The sequence below is a fragment of the Euprymna scolopes genome, chromosome 26, assembly GCF_053919585.1.
Source record: "Euprymna scolopes isolate OS-2025 chromosome 26, ASM5391958v1, whole genome shotgun sequence".
Lineage (NCBI taxonomy): Eukaryota > Metazoa > Mollusca > Cephalopoda > Sepiida > Sepiolidae > Euprymna > Euprymna scolopes.
The window spans coordinates 32,220,195-32,240,194 of record NC_136507.1 but is presented as its reverse complement, the minus strand read 5'-3'; the positions used below and the strand labels follow the sequence as shown (position 1 = coordinate 32,240,194).

Sequence of the window (20,000 nt, the reverse complement as noted above, 5' to 3'; positions counted from 1 at the left end):
TTGGAGCAAACAAACAAAGAACGCTTGGAACAAACAAACAAAGAACGCTTGGAGCAAACAAACAAAAGAAGAACGCTTGGAGCAAACAAACAAAAGAAGAACGCTTGGAGCAAACAAACAAACAAAAAAGAACGCTTGGAACAAACAAACAAACAAAGAACGCTTGGAACAAACAAACAAACAAAGAACGCTTGGAACAAACAAACAAACAAAGAACGCTTGGAACAAACAAACAAACAAAGAACGCTTGGAACAAACAAACAAACAAAGAACGCTTGGAACAAACAAACAAAGAACGCTTGGAACAAACAAACAAAGAACGCTTGGAACAAACAAACAAAGAACGCTTGGAACAAACAAACAAAGAACGCTTGGAACAAACAAACAAAGAACGCTTGGAGCAAACAAACAAAGAACGCTTGGAGCAAACAAACAAAGAACGCTTGGAGCAAACAAACAAAGAACGCTTGGAGCAAACAAACAAAGAACGCTTGGAGCAAACAAACAAAAGAAGAACGCTTGGAGCAAACAAACAAAAGAAGAACGCTTGGAGCAAACAAACAAAAGAAGAACGCTTGGAACAAACAAACAAACAAAGAACGCTTGGAACAAACAAAGAACGCTTGGAGCAAACAAACAAAAGAAGAACGCTTGGAACAAACAAACAAACAAAGAACGCTTGGAGCAAACAAACAAAGAACGCTTGGAGCAAACAAACAAAAAAAGAACGCTTGGAACAAACAAACAAACAAACAAACAAAGAACGCTTGAAACAAACAAACAGACAAAGAACGCTTGGAACAAACAAACAGACAAAGAACGCTTGGAACAAACAAACAAACAAAGAACGCTTGGAACAAACAAACAAAAAAAGGAACGTCTGGAACAAACAAACAAAAAAAGAACCTTTGGAACAAACAAACAAAAAAGAACCTTTGGAACAAACAAACAAACAAAAAAGAACCTTTGGAACAAACAAACAAACAAAAAAGAACCTTTGGAACAAACAAACAAACAAAAAAGAACCTTTGGAACAAACAAACAAACAAAAAAGAACCTTTGGAACAAACAAACAAACAAAAAAGAACCTTTGGAACAAACAAACAAACAAAAAAGAACCTTTGGAACAAACAAACAAACAAAAAAGAACCTTTGGAACAAACAAACAAACAAAAAAGAACATTTGGAACAAAACAAAAAAAGAATGTTTGCAACAAAAAAATAAGAACGCTTCGGACAAAAAAAAATAAAAGAAAAAAGAAAACGCTTCGAACAAAATAAAAAACAAAGGAACGTCTGGAACAAACAAACAAAAAAGAACCTTTGGAACAAACAAACAAACAAAAAAGAACCTTTGGAACAAACAAACAAACAAAAAAGAACCTTTGGAACAAACAAACAAAAAAAAAAGAACCTTTGGAACAAACAAACAAACAAAAAAGAACCTTTGGAACAAACAAACAAACAAAAAAGAACCTTTGGAACAAACAAACAAAAAAGAACCTTTGAAACAAACAAACAAAAAAGAACCTTTGAAACAAACAAACAAACAAAAAAGAACCTTTGGAACAAACAAACAAACAAAAAAGAACCTTTGGAACAAACAAACAAACAAAAAAGAACCTTTGGAACAAACAAACAAACAAAAAAGAACCTTTGGAACAAACAAACAAACAAAAAAGAACCTTTGGAACAAACAAACAAACAAAAAAGAACCTTTTGAACAAACAAACAAACAAAAAAGAACCTTTGGAACAACAAAAAAAAGGAATGTTTGCAACAAAAAAACGCTTCGAACAAAATAAAAAAGAAAGGAACGTCTGGAACAACAAAAAAGAACGTTTGGAACAAAAAAAAAACAATAAAACAATGAAATATGTAAAATTGAATGAAAATAAAAATAATATGAGGAAAAAATATGTAGAATAAAAAATTAAAGAAAATACATTTTTACAAAATGAATCGAGAAGCACAATGAAGAAAAAAAAGATATTTAAAATTAAACAAAAGTAATTATCGGAACAAAAAGAAAAACTTTATGGGATGAAAGGAAATACGTACAATTGAATGAAAATGGAAAGAACAATATGTAAAAGGAAAAAAAAAAATGCACGTAGGTAACAATACAAGATTTAAAAAATAATAAAACGTAATATAGAAGATAAAATATGAAAAAGAAAAACAAGTGAAGCATGTATGGTCCCCCGTGAGTGCACAGTGAACGAGGCATAAAAAATGACTAAGTTCAGCATTTGCCCCTATCCCAGCCCCAAGGCCTTAACATATTTAACTTTGAGTTCAGCACCATGCAAAATTGCTAAATAGACATGCAGGAAATTTTGGACAAATATGATATAACACTCCCAAAAATGGAGTGTTTTTTTTATTAGCCCCTAAAAAAAAAAAAAAATAAATAAATAAATAAATAAAAAATAAATAAATAAATAAAATAAAAAATAAAAAAGCCCCTGGGGCACACCAAAGAGTTATCGAAGTATAGACAAACAAAATTATATAGAAATCAGTTTGAAAGTTTTATAAAAATCCAAGGCATCATTTTTTTTTAATAAGCACAAAAGTGTCAATTTTAGCTATTTTGACTCAAAAGGCACCTCTAGGGGAGTGCTACGGGATTTCTGTTACTTTTTTTTTTACTCATACCATGTTTAATATTTGGGCTAAATTTCCAAAACTTTATTGAGAAAAGTGCGGACAGACGAACGGACAAGGGTGAATTTACAGGCCTACTCTCCTTTAGTCGAGGGGACCATAAATGATTAATGGAAGGAAAAGAAATGAATTCAAACAATTTTTCTTTTTTTTTTTTTTTCTTTATTAAAATAAAGAAAATCAATTAAATATTAAGTTTATCGTTTCTTCTACAAACTGGTATGTGTTGCCCCCCCCCTTTAAAATTGACTTCTAAACGCACCTGTCTCTACCCAGGTCTTTGTTTCTCCTTTCGGATACGTCATTCTCACTTCCTAGATTTTTCTTCAGGCTGTTGTACATCCATTAATCTAAGAACTTATGTCCATTCTTTCAATGTGACCAAGCCAGCGAAGTCTCCAGCTCTGAACACATCTCTATGTCTAGACACTTTTTTTTTTCTTCTACACAAAGAGGTCCCCACTTATCAAGGCCTAGAGGCCACTCGGGGATAAGGATTAATAAGTATACAGTGGTCAATGGGGCAATGTCGTAGTAATTGTTAGTTGTGGAAATTTGGTAAATTGGATTACTTGAGGGAAACGGCTCATCAAGAACTTGTTTACGTTGGACTTGAAGATGACCATATTATAGTCAGCTGGAAAGCAGGCAAATAGAAGAGAGTTCCGCAGGTGTGCAGTTCTAAGAAAGAAGTGCAAGGGAAATTATTGATAGTGTTTTCAGCTAGACAAGTGTTTCTCGTAGAAGTTTGACAAGGGGGGGGGGCATAGGTTGGAGATTTGACAAGAAAATAAAATTTTGCCGAGTTTAAACATTAAAAGAAAAGTAAATAAAGTGAAAGAACTAGCGAGTGAATAAAAAAAAAGGGAACATTAATAAGATAAAATATTAAAAGCATTGGATTTCCTTCCATATTGTATTCCTGCTATTTGTCTGCGAGCCTCATGTTTTCAAAAAGGGGACAACTGTATTTTTTTTTTTTTTTTTTTTTTTTTTACTCCGTTTGACAGTTTCACTTTTTGTATTCCTTTTTTGAGAAGGGGAGATTTTCTCACAAAATTATTAAAAATTTAACACCATCCGGGATATATATATATATATATATATATATATATACTAGCAGGGTTGCCCGGCGTTGCTCGGGTGTTTGGAGGTGTATGCTGTGCAAAAAAAGCAAAAAAAACAAAAAAAAATGGTTAATTTTTTAAAACTTTGACCCCTATTATGACCCCTTAAAATTTATAGTTTCGGGCTCAAATCACTTTATTAAGTTAGATCCAGGTTCAAGGAACCTATATCTAAAATTTCAAGTGTCTAGACCCAAAATTGTCGGAGGGGTTTGGTAGAGTTCTTAAAGGTCAAATCGTTGAAATTTGACCCCTTAACAGCCAAATTTCTGGCTGACACCCGTCACATCGATTTTCCCAAATCTCAGTACCCGGTATTTCAAATTTCGAGTCTATAGACTAAAAATTGACAGAGTTATTGCGTAGGGAAATGTACACAGACAGACAGACACACAGACAGACAGACACGTTTACTTTTATAGATATATAGATTTAAATTTTCTTATTGATATTTAGCAGTTAAATCCCATATTTACTGATTTGATATCAGAAAGATCTTTTGAGAAAATGGATTTCTATGAAGATTCGTAATCCAAACAGTTTTCGATTGGTTGCTTTTGTTCAGACTTTCTTCCAGAATTCCACGTTTTGGTGCTTGTTAAGATGAAGTTGACAGATCTATTTTTATTCAATATCTTTTTAAGCAAAAAAAATAATATTACTTACTTTAGTATCATGTCCAAACTAGTAATATATCCCAAAATTACGAAAATTCATCGAGTAGAAAGTTATTTATAATTTAACATAATTTTTACGAAAATTTGGGTAAAATTGCATTTTTCTTAGATCTTATAAAGTAGACGTTAAAGAGTTCGTACACAGGGGACAAATCGAAACGGATATTTTTATGGCTGCCAACATTTCTAACCTATACCGATAGACGTTGTTTTTACTTAAAATAGCAGTTGTTTAACTCAATAAATTTTCATAATTTTTGGATATATTACTATTATCGACATGACAGTTAAGTACTGTTGTTTTTGCTTAAAACGACATATAAAAAAACGATCTGTTGATAACCTTTACAAGCACTCGCTTTCTCTCGCATTGCTCCCAGCCTTCATAAATACCCACAGATTTACTAGTGATACTTCAAACAAGCTACCTCCCAGGCAGTGTCCATCCTTAAGTATTCTCAAACGGGCTAGATGATTATGATTAAATAATTATTCTTTTATACCTACAGACACTAGTGTTTCATGCTTACGCAATCATCAGTGTAGGATGACCATTCCTGTCGTTCGGGAGATTCGAACCCAGCCACGCAGCTGTGTGTGTTTTTTTGTTTTCGTTTCCAATATACAAACCTAAAAGATCCTCAAAATAAGGATAATCTTCGGTCAGCAAGTTTGCGATTAAATTGGATCGTCGTAGAATTCCCAATAATAAGCATCGCTTTGCAGACCCAAGTTACTTGCATCTCCCGACCCCCGTTACACAATCCTGGAAACAATTCCATTGTAACGTGAAATTCAAGTCACTCGCATAAATGTAGATGACGTCATTGCTGTGCACCCTTGGAATAAGATCGAGTTCAGTTACAATGCTTTGTAGAGAGCTCTTCTCTTCCCTGCAACCTCTTTCCCACAGAAGAGACATATCTCTAACGGTATTTTCATAGCAAGTGCTCGACTGAACTTCAATCAATGGTTCCTCCTTGTCAAACTTTCACAAAAAAAAAACAAAAAAAAACACTCAACTAACTACAGCAACTATACATGATTGACCCCATCTGTGCCTAAATCTAAACGCAAATTCCATAAACAAACCTTCTTTCCAAGACCTGCCCTCCTCTGGAACACTGTTTCGCTGGCATGCTTCTCAGTTGAATACAACATGGTAGCCTTTAAATCCAATATAAACAAGTTCTTGGGGAGCTGCCCCCATAAATAATCAAATTCTACCCAATTTACACCATTAACGATTACTTCACTACCACTTTACATTCATTAGCCCTTATCAGGACCGAAGGCCACTCGAGGATAAGTGGTGATACCAAAGACAAAAAAAAAAATTAAAAAAAATTTTTTTTTTCAGGGATTAAAGTATTGAAGTATTCGTTAAAAATGAAAACTTATCAAGGTATAAAAAGTTTAGTATATGTAGAAAATCATCGAGAATACAAAATATATATTCGTGTATCATTCAAGCATAACCGTATTTGAATATATGGTTAAGTGACAGTTTCAGTCATTTAGAACTGCTTTCAAGCTTCACCGCTCACTCATTTTTCGACCAAATCTCAAACAATTATTACAGTGTATAGATCACCTCAGTTATATTGTGAATTTTTTTTTTTTCAATTTTATACATTGAGAGCATTGCCAAGGCTGCTGCAAGAAAGGTTGGCTCCCTCTACCGTGCTAGAAAACTACTTACGCCTGACAGTATCCTATACCTCTATAAGGCAACCATTCGCCCATGTATGGAGTACTGTTGTCACATCTGGGCTGGTGCATCTGCTGCTTGTCTCTCGCTCCTGGACAAGGTTCAAAAGAGAGTCGCCAACCTGATAGGTCCTGAACTGTCATCTAGGCTTCAGCCTCTGTCCCATCGACGAGATGTTGCATCCCTCTGCCTGTTCTACAAATACTTTAATGGTGAATGCTCTGACGAACTGCAAACACTTGTACCTCCCCGACGTAACTACCCCCGACAAGCTACTAAGTCTCATCCCTTTACAGTAGAGATCCCTAGGTGCAAGAAAGCCTTTTACTCCAATAGTTTCTTCCCCATAACTGCGGGTCTTTGGAACTCCCTTCTGAGATTCTGCTTTCCCAACTGCAATGATATGCAGAAGTTCAAGTGTAATGTTAACAAACATCTTTCTACTCATCTCCCGCTAATTAAGTCCCTAATAGTAGCCCCCTGCTTCAAAGTGGCACTGTGCCTTGTTTGGGGTGAAAATTGAATTTAAAAAAAAAGTTATGAATTTTCTGGTTTTCAAAATCGTAAAAATATGTAAGGAGGTGAACGACGCTTTTTATGACTGGTTTCCATAGCAACCACATCGCTTAAGCGACTACTGCTGCTACTAATTCACTAATGAAAGCATGAAAGAGATAATTCGGGGAATTTTATTGAAAGCAGACGAGTGCCGCACATTGTTATTATATATGTGTTTATGGGGGCAAAAAGTAAGACTGAAATTAAACAAAGAACAAGTGAATTTATTGGAAGCCAATTAAAATTATGGATTACAATAGAAAAATGTGAGCATGAAAAGTAATATGGTTAAGCTTAAACATGGAAAAGTAAAGGACTAGTTGTTACAAACCGGAAAAAAGAACAAGATATTCCAGTAAAAAATATAATAAATTTATAACTTAAAATATTGCAGCATTAAAACATTTTTTTTTAATTTATAATATTATATAATCAATTCTTAATGCTGCAATATTTTATGTTATAAATTAGTATTTTTACTAGAATATTGTCATTTTCTTTTCCAGTTTTAACAACTAATCCTTTACTTTTCATGCTCGAATTTTTCTATTGTAATATATATATATATATATATATACATACATACATACATACACACACACACACACATACAATTCTTTTTATCTTCATAATATCTTAACATAACATTACTGCAAATATATTAGTTATTTTTCATCTACTTCCTCTTTCGTTAGCCTTTTGGTCAAGATCAAAGTGTCCAACTATGGGTGAAGATCAGATGTGATAGAAGAAGGCTGCATCGCGTGGCATTTGACAGAAAATGGATACATGTAGCAAGTCTGTGTGTACGAAAAGGAGCCAAATTTGAATACGTGTTCCCCGCCTAGGTGTGGAACGCGCAGTTCTGTAAAGTAAAATTTAACAAATAGCCTCTCAGCTAACTGAGTGTGTGTTCCATCCCTCCCTGATTAGGAAGCCTCCAAGATCCCCACCCCCTCTTTCTTGCAATTTTTGTTTTCACTCCCTCCTCTAAATTTCACTCATCTTTGAGAGAAAGAAATACAAACTAACCCCCATTCCTTACCCACAAAATTTTCTTTTCTCCATTCACCCCCATCTAGAGGGCATCCCCACTTAGAGACTGACCAGCAGAAGCCAGGTTCCTTTTACAAACCTAGTGGAACGGGCAGTCTATCAACTAGACGGGGTTGGGAGGGACATACTAATCCCCCCCTCTTCCCCCCCCTCGACACGAATGAATTATTGTACCATTTTTATTGTTATCTTTTTTTGTTTTTACACGTCAATAAAAAATATTTTAAAAATTGGGAGTTAAGTAGGATGTCCCCCAGTATGAAAAGGTGAATGTGGTATTATGGTGAAAGATACTAGCTGGGAGAAACTTTTGATTTTGTTTAGTTCTGGAGTGACAAGGATGACCAACGACCCCCCCCCCACAATCCCCCCTTTTGAGTTGGCCATGTGCCTAGGTTTTTTGTTCATTGTTGATTTTCAATGTATTTTTTTAACATGAATAAAGGATTTAATATCTCAAAGTGTAGTATCTGTTCTTCAGATGCTGCACTTCCATTTCTTATTCTCTTTCGGTGGAGGAGAAATCCTTCACGACTGAGACAATTTTTTATTTTTGTACCTTTTCTCCACGTTAAAAAACAACCCTGGTGTCTAACTCTGTCCCGTGGGGAGGCATTGTAAATAGGTACTTCCTCTTTCGTTACTTCTTTGCGATAACCTTTATTTATACATTTTTTTCTTACTATAGGGGTTTTAATTATTTATTATCCCTTCTTGTTTTCTTGCCCCTCCCCAGCCACTATTGTTTTGTAGTCTTCTTGTCTTCCTTGTCCTTCTATCTGCTCTATAAATAACGCCCTTCCATTTTGTAGATCATAGCTTGATAAAGATTTGTCAAAAGTAAAAGATTACAATAGAAAAATGTGAGCATGAAAAGTAATATGGTTACTAACAAATTAAATGCACATTTTTTTATATTTATTATTTTACGAAAAAATAATTTCTCATTTTGACAAAAAGAAATTAAATTTAAAAAAAATGAAAACTAAATCATTAAAATATGAAAAATATCGCAGCAAATTAGAAATGAAAGTTTTAATATATTTTCTCTTCGACCAAGTTAGTTATTTGGGGGTAAATATTATTTTAAAATAACGATTTTTTTTATTTATTTATCTATTTATTTATTTGTAGTAACTTATTTTAAATTAGCAATTTTATTCATTTATTCGAAGTAACTTATTTTAAAATAACGATTTTATTTATTTGTAGTAACTATTATTTTAAAATAACGATTTTATTTATTTGTAGTAACTTATTTTAAAATAATGATTTTATTTATTTATTTGTAGTAACTTATTTTAAAATAATGATTTTATTTATTTATTTGTAGTAACTATTATTTTAAAATAATGATTTTATTTATTTATTTGTAGTAACTATTATTTTAAAATAACGATTTTTTTTATTTATTTGTAGTAACTTATTTTAAAATTACGATTTTTTTATTTATTTGTAGTAACTATTATTTTAAAATAATGATTTTATTTATTTATTTGTAGTAACTATTATTTTAAAATAATGATTTTATTTATTTATTTGTAGTAACTATTATTTTAAAATAATGATTTTATTTATTTATTCGGAGTAACTATTATTTTAAGTAAATATTTTATTCATTTATGTTGAGTAAATATTGTTTTTAAGTAAATATTTTATTCGTTTATTCATTTATATTTATTTCGAGTAACTTATTTTGTAAGTAACTATCGTACTTAACCTTTTGGCTATGAACAAAGTGTAGTATCTGTTCTGGTACTACACTTCACCTTTTCTGTCATTGGTCAGCGGAGGAGAAATCCCCCATGACCGAGACAATTTTTATTTTTGTTCCTATCTGGAGTGCCCTTTTGGGGGAGCTGGATTTTTCCCACATTAAAAACCGACCTTGTGTTTATCTCTGCCTTCGTGGGGAGGCAAGTAAATAGGAACTGTATTTTTTAGTAACCATTTATTTTTCATCAGATGTTAGATTAAGTTGCAATACTCTGTGTGTATATATATATATAAGAAATATTGTCACGAACGTTTTCGATTCTTCGTCGAATCATCTTTGAGTGAATAAAGCAAATGACAAGAAAGACTGGAAAAAAAGAATTTCAATAGCAACTGCAGAGTCTATACCCCCCTCTCTCATATATATATATATATATATATATATATATATATATATATATGACAAAAAATCTATAATCCAAATCACAAGATGCTTTCTATCTTATTGTTTATTTCTTTAAGCATGTTAAAATGTTCAATTCTTAAGAGCACCTGTTTCGTAGTACAGAACCATTCATGTAATTATTATGTCAATTTTTAAATTTATGCCGCCCTTAACTCATCAGAAGAAAAGGAACTTAACAACTTTAAAAGAAAATAAAGGAATATGGGCATGATTAGTTATACCGTCTTTGAATTTGAAAATTCTCGGATTTTGTATTCGCGCCAATATTCTCTTGCCTTTTGTTCAAGTTGATGAATTCCTTCTAGTGAGTTAAAAGCCAAAATTCCCAAATTGACAATAACATGAATGATTCTGAGCTACGAAACAGGTGTTGTCCAGAATTGTGCCTCTCAACGTACTGAAAGAAAGAAATGGTAAGGTGGTCAATATCTTGACATTTGGAATATAGAGTTCTTATTATTTATTTGTGTTTGCTCTAGTTACGTTGCGCTTCATAAATTGAAAAGTTGGTATAAATAAAAGGTGAAATATAATTAAATAAGCATATTCCCCCGCACACGTGTGTATGATTGAATTCAGTCAAAACATGTATCGCTAAAACCAAATCAAAACAACATCTAAGTAAATCGCGATATATCCAGACAGTTGGCGAGATGGTCCAGGGGTAAGGGTTTAGGCTCATTACCGTTGGGTCCAGATTTCGAATCTCGCTAGGTACAGCCACTGATGAGTCGTAGACGACGAAACACGTGTCAGTGGATAATTACATTAAAAAAAAAAATATATATATATATATATATATATATATATATATATATATATATACCGCTCCCCATGTGGGGGTACCAAATTGGTTAAAAGGGAAAATTATTCCCAACTCGCATTTAGGTAAAAATGCACTTTCGTAAATAATTAAATTAATTCAAAACATATCGCTAAACCAAAACAAAGCAATATATATATATATATAACTACTTCATTTACTCACATAAAATTAATATACGAAAGTATAAATTTATGCGTAAACTAAGTATTTACTTAAAAGTGCTCAATACATAGGTAGAGTAAGTTATAAAATATATATGGTGATTAAGCTACACTGAATATTCCGCGTTTCATACACTCCTCAGGCTTATATATAATTATATATATATATATATATATATATATATATATATATATATATATATATATATATATATATATATATATATATATAATTGATTGATTTTGCGCTATGAAGCAGATACTGTCAAGAATTACGTAAGTCAACTGAATTAAAGGAATAAATCATAAGATGGTCCATATCATAAATTTTGGAATATAACTTTTTCTCGTTTATTCTCTCTCATATATAATTTATAGAGGAGCAAAATAGAACACACATACAATGTTGATAATGCAATGCAGGTCAATAACCCCAATTTATATAGGCCATCCACTATATATATATATATATATATATATATAAGAGAGAGGTGTGAACTAGTGTTCCATTAATTTTTGTTGCTACTGACAATTTCCCATGAAGTCGTACCTGGAACTAATTTACTACCTCAAAGGCAAAAGGATACGTTCAGATGCCCCATCCCACCCACCTAGCCTGATGCCGAGCCTTTTAAAGCTCACCACTATTATTGACCTGCCCCCCCCCCCATCCCCGTTTCCCATTAGCTTCATTATTTCCCGCTTTATCCGTTCATAATTCAACCGACCCTCGTCTCAAATAGGACATCAAAATGGACACCGAAATCGCAAGTAATTACTGCGCATTCTGTTTTACGAGTAAGCCATTGGGTTCGCGACACTGGAGAATCCGTGTGTAAACCTGTCGTTCCAATCCTGACGCCTCGAAGTCAACTCAGGATTCATGAATATACATGTCATTTAGATACGGACTGTTTCGCTCAATGACAACTAATCAGTGTGGCTAAACTAGTACCTTTCCCTAGCCGTGGATTGAAGCTACAACCATCGCGTTCATAGTCGGCAGTTCAAAACACTGGACCATGGATAGGTGCTCGTAAACGTCTCGTCAAATGTCTATTAAATAAACATTTGCCTATCACTTTTACAGAGCTCGAGTTGCTAACTTTAGAAAAATGCTGCATATATATATATATATATATATATATATATATATATATAGCATTTTTTCTTTTCAGCATATTTCATTAAATAAAAAAAGTTTTTTTTTTTTTTTTGTCTAAAAATTCTGCTTCTGATCTTTTTCGAATAATGATCTTCACTTCTGGCAGGAACTGGCTGATGTAATCGCCATATTTGTCTAAAGTCAGAGTACTTTCCAATCCTTCTGGATTCATCGTCAAGGATATATAACTACTTTGTTTATTCACATAAAATTAATATACGAAAGTATAAATTTATGCATAAACTTTAAGTATTTACTTCAAAAGTGCTCAATACGTAGGTAGAGCTAGTTAGTAAGTTATAAAATATATGGGACGGTTAAGCTACACTGAATACTCCGCGTTTCATCCACTCTAGGATTCTTCAGGCTTCGCATAGCGCATAAGCCTGAAGAGTCCTAGAGTGGATGAAACGCGGAATATTCACTGTAGCTTAATCGCCATATATATTTTATAACTTACGAGATTATATATATATATATATATATATATATTTATATATACACACACACACTGTATAAGGCGACCGTCAGATAAGACGAGGTACAAATTTTCATAAATTTATCACATATCGGTTGTACAGGACGACTGTTAAATCACGAAACCATGTTTGTTTAGCCTAAGCTAGAGATTGCAACTGCCGGTATTTTATGAAATAATGTGTTTTTAAAAGATGATTTTTTAACTTTAAGGGTCGTCTTATACGCCGAAATATACGATATATATATATGACTAGCAGGGAGGTTCGACATTGCCCAGGCATGTTCCACACCATACGTTTATTATCATCGAAATCATTGAACTGGCCTATTTTTACAATCAAATCGATTGATTGCCTGCTATAGTTGGGGACCCACTGCGGTGCACCTGTAGGAAACTTCACAGGCCTTCCCATGGTGACAGTCCATAATATATTGTAGTCTACATTGCACTGTAGAGAACCTACTGTTTATTTTGTTAAATTATTTTTACATAATGGCTTTAATTAAATTTTTAAATTCAAAAGTCAAGTATCATGGTTCAATTGTGTTCTAAACAAATGTTTATTTCAAATGCGCCCCTGCCTTATTAAAGAACCTACTGTTGATTTAATACGCTGGGCCTTTCTTCTTGTGTGGTGATAAAACTTCTCAAATGCATTTGTGATGTTAGGCTTTTTAAGAACTTAACCTTGTTTCATAACAGGACTGTTCTATCTTCATTCATCGGACCAGTTCTCATCTTGAGTGTGATTTTCACAACGTTTCGGTCGATATAACCTCCGACCTTCTTCAGGTGTATCTTGTCGAACTCTGGAATGTTTCTGTCAAACTTGGGAATGTCGACAGAATTTCGAGCAGAACCCTTTATTTACTTCACGGAGGTAGCATGCTCTTGTTCCGTCAGCCATAACTGGATAGAGGTCCTAAGTAATTTGCAAATGTATTTTTTTCGGTCGCCCACACTGAGGATTGAACCTTCAGGAGAATATCACTTTTACAATCGAGTTTTTCCAGTAGTCTAACCACGGCATCACAGGTTCTCATCTCAAAAATTCAGAAATGTTCCATCTTTGATAGGATTTTTCGATTAACAATTTTTCGATACTCATCAGATGCATTCCGATACAAAACCTAAGAACACGCTCAAATAAGCAGTATTTTTGTCTGAAATGTAAAAATTGGCCCAGCCGTTTTGGAGTCCATAGGAAAGTCTCTCACACACGCAATGCTTTATGTATAAAGAGAGATTAAAGATACAGCATAATCACGTTGACGCACCGGTTCCCATCATATCACCAACGTTAAGCCTGGTCAGTACTAAAATGTTTGATCATTTTGGGATTCCAGGTTCTGTATGTGCTCTCCGCTTATCTCAGCATTGTTTCCAGTCGTCCTGGACTCGTCGTTGCCATTGGACCCAAGTAGCGAGAGTTGTGGTTGGTGATTGCACAACCCTTGCCTCACAATTTACACGCGCAGCTACCCTTACGAGAGTGTCCATTGTCTCTTGAAACTGAACGGAGGCATCAAGAGATAAAAGAAAGTTCCTCACTTATTTTCAAAGTGAATCTTATCTTCTGGTGCTCGTGATCATCTTTCTCGCCCGAAGTCATCGTTGAAAAGCAATTGTGCAAGTGTAGAAAAGAAATGTGCACCTGTCATCCATCCATTCGTTTACGTGCAAGAACAGACCATGTTCCTCCTTTAACAATAAGTAGAAATGTTGGAATTATTAAGCATGGGGAGCAAACTAATTTGATTTTAGTGATTAATTTGTTTTAAGAATAACTCAATACAATACGTTTAAAATACTTGAATATAAGGAAAATTCTGTACCTTTTCTTTAATTTTTTTTTTTTTTTTTAATTACATTTTCACCCCAAACGAGGCGCATTGCCACTTTGGTGTAGGGGGCTACTATCAGGGGCAGCAACTACTGGGGCACTATGTTGGGATTTGGGTAGCAAGATGTCGGTTCACGTTGCACTTGAATTTCTGCATGTCAGTACAGTTAGGGAAGCAGGAACCTGGAATGGAATTCCAGAGTCTAGCGGTTCTTGGGAAGAAACTACTGGAATAGAAAGATCTTTTACAAGGCCATCATTCGTCCATGCCAGGAGTATTGCTGCCACATCTGGTTTGGTGCATCATCTACTTGTAGCCTCTCCCTCTTGGATAGGGTCCAAAAAAAAAAAAGAGTCTCCAATCTAGCAGGCCCCACTTTGTCAACTAAGCTCCAACCCCTGTCCCATCACTGCAACTTTGCATCTGTGCCTGTTTTATCACTATTTTAATGAAATGTGCTCTGATGAACTTCTTTCACTTGTGCCCCTCGATATACATATCCCTGACAAACCTACTTAGCAAAAAAAAAAAAAAAAAAAAATCTCACACCTTCACTGTTGAGGTCCCTGAATGCTAGAAAGCATTCTACTTTAATAGTTTCTTCCCTCGAACAGCTAGACTTTGGAATTCCCTTCCTGCTACCTGCTTCTCTGACAATGCAGAAGTTTAAATGTAACGTAAACCAACATCTTGTTAACCTTTCCTAGGCATTGCCCCCAAAAGCAGTCCCTTACGTCCAAGTGGTGATGTGCCTTGTTAAGGGTGAACTTGAACAAAAAATAAATAAAATAAAAATAAATAAAATAAAAATAAATAAAATAAAAATAAATAAAATAAAAATAAATAAAATAAAAATAAATAAAATAAAAATAAATAAAATAAAAATAAATAAAATAAAAATAAATAAAATAAAAATAAATAAAATAAAAATAAATAAAATAAAAATAAATAAAATAAAAATAAATAAAATAAAAATAAATAAAATAAAAATAAATAAAATAAAAATAAATAAAATAAAAATAAATAAAATAAAAATAAATAAAATAAAAATAAATAAAATAAAAATAAATAAAATAAAAATAAATAAAATAAAAATAAATAAAATAAAAATAAATAAAATAAAAATAAATAAAATAAAAATAAATAAAATAAAAATAAATAAAATAAAAATAAATAAAATAAAAATAAATAAAATAAAAATAAATAAAATAAAAATAAATAAAATAAAAATAAATAAAATAAAAATAAATAAAATAAAAATAATAAAATAAAAATAATTAAATAAAAAAAAAAATAAAAATAAATAAAATAAAAATAAATAAAATAAAAATAAATAAAATAAAAATAAATAAAATAAATAAATTAAATAAATTTAATTAAATAAAATAAATAACTTAAATAAATGAATAAATAAAAAATATAAATAAATAAAATAAATGAATAAATAAAAAATATAAATAAATAAAATAAATAAATTAAATGAATTAAATAAATAGAGAAATGCTAAGCGAAAAACAAAAAACTGCGATTCGATTTAAAAATGGTTCCATACAAAACGAATAGATAAATGTACTAAGGCTTGTCCAGTAAAGTGAAGAAAGAAAAAAAAAAAGTCAAATATACAGTAAGGCTTGTCCAGTAAAGTGAAGAAAAAAAAAAGAAAAAGTCAAATATACAGTAAAGAAATGTAGCCAATAAAACTTATTTTTCTACTTCCCGGGCGTGTTTTAGATGTTTTCTTTTATTTTGTTTTCATTTCAACTATTCATTTTTTACGAGATGTTAGCCAACACAGATGGCCACTGACACATGAAGAATGTCGACAACCATCTTTGTTGGCTAATAAATGACATTGTGTCTGCGGAACGGTCTCTACCTATCAAAGTTTTTGACCTACAGACTTGAAATTGATATACAGTGGATTTGACTCTCTGGACCAAATTCGATTTGGATTTAGCCGGTAAAAATAGCTGCAATTGTTTCTTGGCAGGCGTAAGTCGACTAAACATGTTATTTCTACATATGCATAAATATACATTTAACATTATTTTGTAAGGTTTTATATGCATATGGACTTAGCTCAGATGATAACGAATAATGCTGGAGGTTTTGATTTCGATTCAAGCTGATGGCACCCAAGTCATTCATTTTTTTTTTCTTCTGAATATTGGATGCAATAGAGAATTGGCTCTATAATAAGAAATACGAAATCAACATAAATTAAAATATCATATTTAAGCGTATTTTACGACCGGGAGGCGGTCTGTTATATTATACACTAGCGAGGGGTACCCGGAGTTGCCCGGGTATTGGGGGGGGGTGTTAAAAAAAGTAAGTATGAGGATCGAACCCGAACCCTTGAGGCAAAGTTGTAAATTAAAGTGTCAAAAAAAAAAACAAAAAAACGTGCGACGTTAATCATTGCCCCACCGCGAGATGCTTACGGAAACACGTTTGAATTTATTTAATTAGTTGGATTTAGCAGGTGCTCGTTTTAATGAGTTAATGAGGTCAACTGCGGGATAGTATTCATTTACTGCTAAACGCTTTTTACCCCCACCCCCAAGATGTTATAGGAAAAAGACTAACCCACATGCGGCGACCGACAAATATTGAATATTTATCTTCCCGAAATCGAGCAAATTAAATAGATAGACGAGCTTCGTTGTTAAGTGTGAGATATTACGATTTGTATGTGATATAAAAATTTTTAAACAGTTGTGAAGCGAGCGACCGCTTCTCTGAAAAAAAGCCTTTTGTAGACATACAGAAAAAGCGAACACACATACATACATACACACATACATACATACATACATACATACATACATACATACATTTTCGCCTTTATATTTATAGATTAACACATAATATGTTGTTATGTGCTGGGCGCTAATCTAACGGGTTCTTAATTCAGGCAGTCTGTCTGTCTCTCATTTACTATCCTTTTAAATTCCCCTCCCCCCTTTGTCTCGCTCTCATACTATCCTTCTGTATCCCCCCCCCTCACTCGTTCTTGCTATCTATTTATATTACCTCTCTCTCTCTCTCTCTCTCTAATACAGACCACCTTATTCTTCAATACTCTCTATGTAAAGTCACCTCTCGCTTCCGGGTATTCAGAGATACGATTCTGATCCCGGATCTTTTCAACTTTAACATACCTACCGGCCCCTCCCCTTCCGTTCATAATTCTCGCATCCTGTCGCGGTGGATATATTCCCATCCATATGCCTGCAAATATTTCATAGTCGACGTTTTCTTTTTCTTTACTGAATGCCTCGGGGGGAGAGAAGCTCCTCAAACCGGATTTCTTTGCTGCCACTATCGTTCATTCTTTCAGCATTCTTAGTTTTTTTTTTTTTTCATTTCTGAAATTCAACCATGGAATATTTGTTTAATCAACTATTGATTTTTTTTTTACTTGTGCGTCCATTTTCTCTTTCTCATGATTATATATATATATATATATATATATATATATATATATTTCTTTATTCCTATTTACAATGCCTCCCCATGGGACAGAGTTAGACACCAGGGTCGTTTTTTAATGTGGAGAAAAGGAACAAAAATAAAAATTGTCTCAGTCGTGAAGGATTCCTCCTCCACTGACAGAACAAGAAATTGAAGTGGCTTTATTTGTTTTTACATAAGCTGTATTATATTGCTACACAGTCATGCGCATGTTTTGGTCAGCTAGCTACTAGTAACCAGAGATCTCCTTGGGCGATACCACTTATACGAAAGCAGAGTTTGCAATATCTGCTTTCGAATATGCTGTATCGCCTGGAGAGGTCATTACGGTGTAATAACAATATGTAAAAACAGATAAAAAGTATACCCTACTCTACTTCGGTATTGAGCATTCTTGTTACACTTTATTGGTTACTTAACCCCAGAAAAACAATCTCAGAGAGAGTTGGTTGTTTTTGTTTCACGGCATATCAACCCTTTTCAGGTTACTTAATGCCAAATCCAAAGATTTCATGATGTTGACCATCTTACCATTTATTCCTTTAAGTATGTTGACATGCACAATTCTTGACGGCACCTGTTTAATATAATTTAAAAAAAATTTTTTTTTAATAAATAAATAAAAAAGGTAATTGCAACTTCTCTCACCCAATTTGCGGATTTCTTTTGATCATGCTCATGCACCTTTTTTTTTCAAATTTATAAGTTAAAGTCGAAATAAATTCAATAATTAACATAATTACGTGAATAATTTTGCGCTGCAAAACAGGTGCTGTCAAGAATTGTCAACTTATTTAAAGAATAAACGGTAAGATTGTCAACATCTTGCAATTTGGAATATAGACTGTCATATATATATATATATATATGTTATTTGTTGATGTACATTCAGCCACTCTGATGAGTCATAGACGACGAAACACGTGTCAGAGGATAAATATATTTTGAAAATATATATATATATGTGTGTGTGTGCCAACTTAATAGTTGAATATTTTTTATTTTTTGTTCATTTTTTTTTTTGCATAAAATACTAATATGTATTAATCCCTAACTGTGCATCAAACAGATACCATAATAGTTAGTTCACTGCACCTTATCATAAAGGTCCATACAAGATTTTAGCCAGATCGGCCCAATAGTTTCTGAGGAAAGTGAAACCGACAAAGAGAAATATAATATAAATGGTAATACTTACGTGTTTATTGAATGAGATTAATGAACAATGGAACGTTCGTTAATATTCTCGATTTTGATATAAAAATAAGTATACGGAAAATCGAAAAAGAAAGAAAAAAAAAAGCATAACATCTCCGTTGTATTTAATAATGTCTGCGTAAATACATATTTTTTTAACCCAGCAGACAAACAACCGCCTGAAAACGACTGAGGTTTCAGTAGAAAGTGCCAGCGGAAACAATGCAGCCCCCCCCCTTCACGGGTGGGGGGCACCTTTGTGGCCTTCGGGCCAAGATCAAAGTGTAGTATCCATTCCGGCAGATGCTGCAATCAAATACCATTGCCCTTGTGGCAATCTTCTGATCCATGTAAATACAGAAGTAATCAACCATCTCAGCAAAAATAACCTTCTTAGTGACACACAATATGGTTTCCGTTCTGCTAGATCTACAGCAGATGTGCTTACAGTTATATCTCATAGGATTAGCGAATCTCTCGACAGGGGCAACCTTTCTAGGGCAATTGCTCTTGACATATCAAAGGCCTTTGATAGAGTATGGCATAAAGGTTTACTTCACAAGATCTCCAGCTATGGTATAGCTGGAAATGTCTTCTCAATTATTAAATCATTTCTTTCTGGTAGGTTCATAAGAGTAGTAGTTGATGGGCAAAAATCAGAAGCTCACAGTATAAAAGCTGGAGTCCCTCAGGGGTCCAACTCTTTTCCTGATCTACATTAATGATCTTCCAAATCACATCCTTACATCATTCGTAGACATTTTTGCTGACGACACTACCATCTATGGTAGCACATCTAAGACAGTAAACGACCAAGTTCTCTCCGATTCTCTCTCCTCTGATCTTGATCACGTTGTACAATGGGGAA

At 33.1% G+C, this 20,000-nt stretch overlaps 1 protein-coding gene and 1 long non-coding RNA gene across 2 annotated transcripts in view; both read left to right on the top strand.

The window, feature by feature from the left end:
- The window catches only part of LOC145247974 (uncharacterized), a 536,604-nt gene that overhangs the window by 462,281 nt on the left and 54,323 nt on the right, over positions 1-20,000 (top strand). The gene's annotated exons all lie outside the window — the stretch shown is intronic.
- LOC145247972 (uncharacterized) lies at positions 15,692-16,863 on the top strand. Its single transcript, XR_013863313.1, has 2 exons — positions 15,692-16,070; positions 16,125-16,863. It is a non-coding gene; the product is annotated as an uncharacterized LOC145247972 (long non-coding RNA).